We start from the raw sequence: 7,500 nt of genomic DNA, 5'->3' as shown, positions 1-7,500 counted from the left end.
AATAGAATTCAATAGTCTGATGTCACTTCCGCCCAGCAACCAGCAGCTTGGTTCTAAACAAAGAAAATCGCTACTCTTTATTCTTCAGTTGTGCTAGAACTTTTTCACATGTCATGTATAAAAGTCAAACCATGATCAGATTTGTGTTTTTCTACTCTGGATACACTTTTATGATTGTCGGAGAAGTATTTCATAAGGACGGTGATGGAGATAATGGGGTCCGCCATTGTCCCGATAGTTTAGAACCAGTTACTAAGTTCGATGCGCCATCACGAGGGGCATGATGCTACGAATGTTGAACGCCTATTGGTCAATCACCGTCTTTTCAAAATCTATGTAAGCCAATGAAATATTATGCGAATGACGAAGAAAAAATAAATTCTATTATCATGTTTTTGCTAAGAAATGATAGAGTTTTCCAAGATTACAAAGGGGAGGGGATGTGAGAGGGGGGGGGGGGGGGGGTAGGTACAAAAACGTTGCTTTATTCTACATTCAAGATCTTCAGAGTTAATACCCTTGGTAATCATAGTTATTTCCCTTCTGTAGAATACAAGTCTATGGTCATGAATAAATGTCTCTTCTTCTTTCCAATCGTTCTAACAGTTGTGTTCAAAAACCAAGTATTCTAAAATTTGCCCAGAAAACTCGTCCTTACAATATCGATCCATTTTAACGACCCTAAATCTCGGCAAAAACTCTCAAACCTGGGACTTAAGGAAGACCTTGTGCATCCCTAGGCTGGAAAGTATTTACCAATATGAGTGTTATATACATCGATCTTTATTTGAGGGATGAGTTTTCTGGCTAAAATTTTAAATACATGTTTTTCGAGAATATGGCAATTGGATTCAGTAGTCTGATGTCACGCGCCCGGCAACGGCGGCCATCTTGGTTCTAAACAAAGAAAATCATTACTTTTTATTCTTCATGCTGGCTAGAACTTTTCATTCCCTTTTCATATGCCTTGTGATCAGAATGTGTAAAAGTCAAAACATGATCAAATTGATGGGGTTTTTTTCCTCTGGATACGCGTTTAAGCTCGCCGGAGAAATATTTCATACGGTGTCCGCCATTGTTCCGATAGTTTAGAGCCAGTGTTACTAAGTTACCATGCGTCATTAGGAAGGAAGTGACGTTACGACTGTTGAAGACTATTGACTCGTTTTTCAAGGGAGTTAATTAACTGTTATAAGACAAGTCCAATAACCACATATTAATAGACAAGTAATTGGATTCTCTCCTCTCATCGAATCGTACAGAATGACCGGTGTCCGTTCACTGTCCATCTCGTCTGGCCTGTAAGATGACCATCGCTCACAGTTCTTATTGATGCTATGCGTTTACTTTAAAAACTCAATAACAGATGCCAACCGGATATAGCGTACAGCACACAAAACTTTCTGTAACTTTTAACATAATTTAGAGTCTGATTGATACAATTCAGTGAGGAATATTCATAAAAATGGTTGGCTAAAAACAATAACGAAGAGCTGAAGTCCCAGGTTTGAGAATATTTTGCCAAGATGAGGGTCATTCAAATCGATCGATATTTGAAAAACGAGTTTTGTGGGCAAATTAGAAAAAAATATTGGTTTTTCCAGAGCATGGCAGAATAGGACAACTCAAAACTACAGCCTTCGTTTACATTTAGCCTGGACTAGAACTTGTATTGTGACGTCATTCATTAGGTTAGGGCATTGCCTATTGCAGGCAGTTACGGTTTCTGGGACATGTGTGAAGAAGAGACGGAATAGAAAAGTTGGTAACATCTGGGATGATCGAAGGAAAGAGAGCTAGAGGAAGACAAAGAATGACTTATTTAAATAACCTAAGAATGGCCAAATGTGACTTTAAAAGCAACACAGATTTCATGCGCACCGCAGAGGATCGTGATTCGTGGAGACAGCTGACCGGCAACGTGCTCAAGAGTACAAACCACGATGGATGGTGAGGGCATTGCCTATAGATAGTTCGAAGATGACGTCACTCAGGTCTTTGTTTTTGTTTTTTGCCATCCGCGTTTATGAGTAATGCTCACTGAACTGTTTTAACCCGACTATAAACGTTCATGAATACACACAGTTTTGTGTGTTGGTCAATTATTCTTCCAGATGGCAATGTTCTGAGCTTCTTGGCCAAGCGCATACTATCTATAGGATTGCCTATAGGGAAGAAAAGTCATGACGTCACACCCTCAGCTCTTTTGGTTCCTAAATGTTTGGGAGTGTGTATGTAAGAAGTGAGGGTAGTGGGGCAGATTGAGATCTGTCAATAGGAGGAGTAAGGCGTCTCCTTCCCTCCACTAGCCTGCGGGAGGTCCTTGGGCAAGACCGAGTACCCGCAATGCCCCCCGAACAGGGTTACGTGAAGTCGCGCCAGGCAGGCGATGGATGAGGATGGAGAGCAGCTGAAGGAGCTTCAGAACTGGTCTCTTCTTCAATGTGCTAGGCAGAGGATATCCTATGGATACAATGGCTGGGACACACGTCCTGTAAGGACACTGCTCTCTCACAGAAAGCAATGGCAAACTACTGTGAGTAAACCTGCCACGGAAACCCGAATGAAGAAAAGCAAAACAAATAACGATATGAGACCTGGTAATGAGACCCCCAAGTTAGATTGGTCTCCAAAGCGTATTGGGGAAGAACCTGACGCCGGCGGGAGTACCAGCCTAGTTGATGAAGGCATAACGCCTGACTGTACAGACCTGGGAAAGAACCGGAATACATGGTTAAAGCGGAACTACCTCATAGGAACTTGGAACATAAGAAGTATGGCAGCCGGTAAACTCAACACCATCATCAATGAAGCAGAAGAAAACAAAATAGACATTCTGGGACTGTCGGAACACAGATGGGCTGGAAGTGGACATTTCACAACCAGCTGCGGAGGAAGGATAATTTACTCAGGAAGGGAAAAATCTGGACAAAGCGGTGTGGCAATCTATCTCGCAAAAACAACAGTCAACAGCCTCATTGGATACAAACCAGTGAGTGATCGCATTGTTAGCATTAGACTCCAAGGTCAAGCTAAAAACATCACGTTTATTCAAGTTTACGCACCAACAACTGCTGCAACTGAAGAAGCAATAGAGAATTTCTATGATGCCCTACAAAAGGAAGTGGACAACAAAGATAAACAGGACATATTAATAATCGCTGGTGACTTTAATGCCAAGGTAGGACGAAAAAAGAACAGTGAAGAAGATGGAATCATTGGAATATCTGGACTAGGGGAAAGAAACGAAAGAGGCGAGACACTCATAGATTTTGCACTGGCAAATCAACTTGCAATAAAAAACACCATGTTCAAAAAACATCCAAGAAGACTATTTACGTGGACATCGCCAGATGGAAGAACAAAAAACCAAATTGATTACATCATGATTGAAAAAAGATGGAACACCATAATTCAAGACGTCACGACAAACCAAAAGCAGACTGTGACACAGACCACGAACTTTTGATATCAAAACTGAAACTGAAGCTTAAAATGAAGAAAAAAGTTACAAGACCTATTAGATACGAAGTTGACAGTATCAATGAAGAATTTGCGATTGAAGTAAAGAATCGTTTCCAACTGCTACTTCAAGATATCGAGGAAAAGGAACCGGATGAGATCGCAAATGAGACAAGGAAAATATACTTGGAATCCGCTGAAAAACACCTTCCTAAAAAACGGGGCAAAAAACAACCATGGATGAGTGAAAATACACTAAACAAAATCAAAGAGAGGAAAGACGCAAAGACGACTCATGGCACTCATAGCAATGTATACAAAGAGATAGCTAAGGAAGTGAAAAAGCTGTGCAGAACGGATAAGGAAGAATATCTCATGAGAAAATGCAGAAAAATAGAAGACCTTCAGAGAGAAAACAAGACCAGGGAAATGTATGATGAAATAAAAACCATCACAAAAAGTTTTCAATCACGAATAGGGGTGATAAAAGATGAGCAAGGTAAACCCCTCACAGAAGCAGAAGACATAGCAAATAGGTGGAAAAGATATTGTGAAGATATGTACACAGAAGACCAAATAAACGAAATCCAACCTTTGCAAAACAACATGCAAAATGAAAACGAAGAATCTAGCTTACCACCTCTAAAATCTGAAATAGAATGGGCAATTAAATCACTTAAAGATGGGAAAAGTCCAGGTTGTGACAACATTCAAGCTGAGATGATAAAAGCAAGCGAAGATGAAGGAGTTGAAGTATATCTAAGACTTTGTACGAAAATTTGGGAGAAAGAAATTTGGCCCTCCAATTGGAGGAGAGCAATTTTTATACCATTGCCTAAGAAAGGAGACTTACAACTATGCTCCAACTACCGAACAATATCACTCATCAGTCATGCAAGCAAAATCCTTCTAAAATTATCATGAACAGGATTGAACGTAAACTGGAAGAAGAAGTCAGTAACACCCAGGCAGGTTTTAGAAAAAACAGAGGGACAAGAGACCACATATTCAATTTGTGTCAAATTATTCAGAAGCATCGAGAAGTAAATTCTGGCCTCCACACTTGTTTTATAGACTATTCGAAAGCTTTTGATTGTGTTAATCATGAGAAACTATGGGAAACTCTCCTGGAGATGAACTTTGATCCTAGAATTAGAAACCTGATAAGATCCCTCTATGAGAACCAACAATCAGCGGTACAACTAGAAAGCGGAACAACAGAATGGTTCAAAGTTACAAAAGGAGTAAGACAGGGATGTATTCTATCACCCCATTTGTTCAGCATTTACACTGAAGGTATAATGCGAGATGTGGAAAACGATGTCAGGAGAAGTAATTACAACGAACCTAAAATGCAAGGTCTACCCATAAAAGATCTGAGGTACGCAGACGACACTGCACTATTATCACAACACCGGGGGGACTAGAGAATCTTATAACATCTGTAAAGGAACATAGCGAGACCAAAGGCCTTAAGCTGAATATAAAGAAGACCAAAATCATGAATACTGACAAATGCAAAACAGATGCCATCATAAAAATCAATGGAGAAAAAAAAAGAAAGAGTAAAGAATTTTGAATATCTTGGAGCCAGGATTGAGTACAACGGGAAATCGGCCCCAGAGATCAGGAGGAGACTAGCAATGGCAAGATCAAAGCTAGAAACGATGAATAATATCTGGAAAGGGCAGTGCATTCAAACAAAAATCAAAATCCTCAAAAGTGTTGTTTTCCCAACTGCAACATATGGATGCGAAGCATGGACTATCAGCAAAGCAGAGAGCACAAAGATCACAGCTTTTGAAATGGCATGCTACAGAAAAATACTCAGAATATCATGGACTGAAAAACAAACAAACAAAGAAGTCCTGAGAAGGATCGGAATAAAATCACCAATTCTTCTTCAAACTGTAAAGAAATTGAAACTAAACTATTTTGGCCACACGACTCGCCACGAATCATTAGAAAAGCACATTCTGCAGACAAGGGTAGACGGCAAGAGAGGAAGAGGTAGACCAACAAGAAGCTGGGAACAAGATATATGTGAATGGCTGGGAATGACAGCAACTCAAGCAAGTAGACTGGCGGAAAACCGTAATCTGTTTCGCAAGAAAGTTCGGGAAGCAACGTCCTACGCAGGATCATCTGACTAGATGATGATGTAAGAAGTCCTTCGGAGTATCTACTAATAATGAATAGGTTACATACGGTGGCATAATTATTTCAGTCGCAGGGCAGAGAACGAATTCGATTCATTCACATTCGAGAAGAATGTGATTGAATACCACCAGGCAACAGTGTGTAACATGGTAGGACAAGATGGAATAATGCCAGGGCCATATGCAGTTTGGGCAGTTTGTGGTTTGGAAAAGTGGGTTTGATGTTAAGGGTGTTTGAACGTATGATTAACGGTTTAAGTTTACTGAAAGTAATAATATAGTGGTAGTAGTAGTAGTAGTAGTAGTAGTAGTAGTAGTAGTAGTAGTAGTAGTAGTAGTAGTAGTAGTAGTAGTAGTAGTAGCAGTAGTAGTAGTAGTAGCAGCAGCAGCAGCAGTAGTAGTAGTAGTAGTAGTAGTAGTAGTAGTAGCAGTAGTAGTAGCAGTAGTAGTAGTAGTAGTAGTAGTAGTAGTAGTAGTAGTAGTAGTAGTAGTAGTAATAGTAGTAGTAGTAGTAGTAGTAGTAGTAGTATTAGTACTAGCAGTAGTAGTAGCAGTAGTAGTAGCAGTAGTAGTAGTAGTAGTAGTAGTAGTAGTAGTAGTAGTAGTAGTAGTAGTAGGAGTAGCAGCAGTAGTATAGTAGTAGTAGTAGTAGTAGTAGTAGTAGTAGTAGTAGTAGTAGTAGTAGTAGTAGTAGTAGTAGTAGTAGTAGTAGTAGTATGTAGTATGTAGTAGTAGTAGTAGCAGTAATAGTAGCAGTAGTAGTAGCAGTAAATAGTAGTAGTAGTAGTAGTAGTAGGTAGTAGTAGTAGTTAAGTAGTAGTAGTAGTAGTTAGTAGTAGTAGTAGTAGTGTAAGTAGTTAGTAGTAGTAGTAGTAGTAGTAGTAGTAGTTAGTAGTAGTAGTAGTTAGTAGTAGTAGTAGTAGTAGTAGTAGTAGTTAGTAGTAGTAGTAGTAGTAGTAGTAGTAGTAGTAGTAGTAGAGTAGTAGTAGTAGTAGTAGTAGTAGTAGTAGTAGTAGTAGTAGTAGTAGTAGTAGTAGTAGTAGTAGTAGTAGTAGTAGTAGTAGTAGTAGTAGTAGTAGTAGTAGTAGTAGTAGTAGTAGTAGTAGTAGTATGTAGTAGTAGTAGAGTAGTAGTAGTAGTAGTAGTAGTAGTAGTAGTAAGTAGTAGTAGTAGTAGTAGTAGTAGTAGTAGTAGTAGTAGTAGTAGTAGTAGTAGTAGTAGTAGTAGTAGTAGTAGTAGTAGTAGTAGTAGTGATGGTTTGTGTGCATATAATATAACCTATTATGGGAATAATTGTATCACTTAAAAGCTCGTAGAGCATGGTACAAAATTGGAAATACGTTAGCCACATGTCCATCCATCCAATTCCAGTCCCTGCCAACATGGCCATCTATCACAGAGTGATTATACACCACCATCACGTCAATGATAATCCCCGCAGCCTATTTCATTTGAACCCATTACCCACAATCCTTTCATACTCCATCGCCCGATGCCTCATCATTTCCCCCATCATGCCCATTTAATTCATACATGGAACTCGTTTATATCACAGCACAGCCAAATTTCAATTTCGCAATTTAAAAAAAAAAATTGGCCAAAAAATATAAGATTACTATTTTACGAATTATAGTGAGTTTAAAATGATCCCCAGTTATCAAAAACTTAATAAACCAAAGATGTCTAAAAACGCCTTGGGTTTGATCATTTATATCATGTCAGAGGTTATTTTCATCGATTGGCGTTTAAAATGAATTATTGGTTAAAGTTGTAAGAAAGTGTTTTATCAGTTTTTGGCCGTATGATAGCGTCTATATTTATCATCCTGGATTTAACAGCTGTAGTGTGAATGGAGCCGTTTGGGATTGTTATGGATTGA

This window comes from Berghia stephanieae, chromosome 6, assembly GCF_034508935.2.
Source record: "Berghia stephanieae isolate SIO BIC M18660-M18661 chromosome 6, UCSD_Bste_1.3, whole genome shotgun sequence".
NCBI classification, from domain to species: domain Eukaryota; kingdom Metazoa; phylum Mollusca; class Gastropoda; order Nudibranchia; family Aeolidiidae; genus Berghia; species Berghia stephanieae.
The sequence above is the reverse complement of the archived record's forward strand: the minus strand, read 5'-3'. Positions refer to the sequence as shown.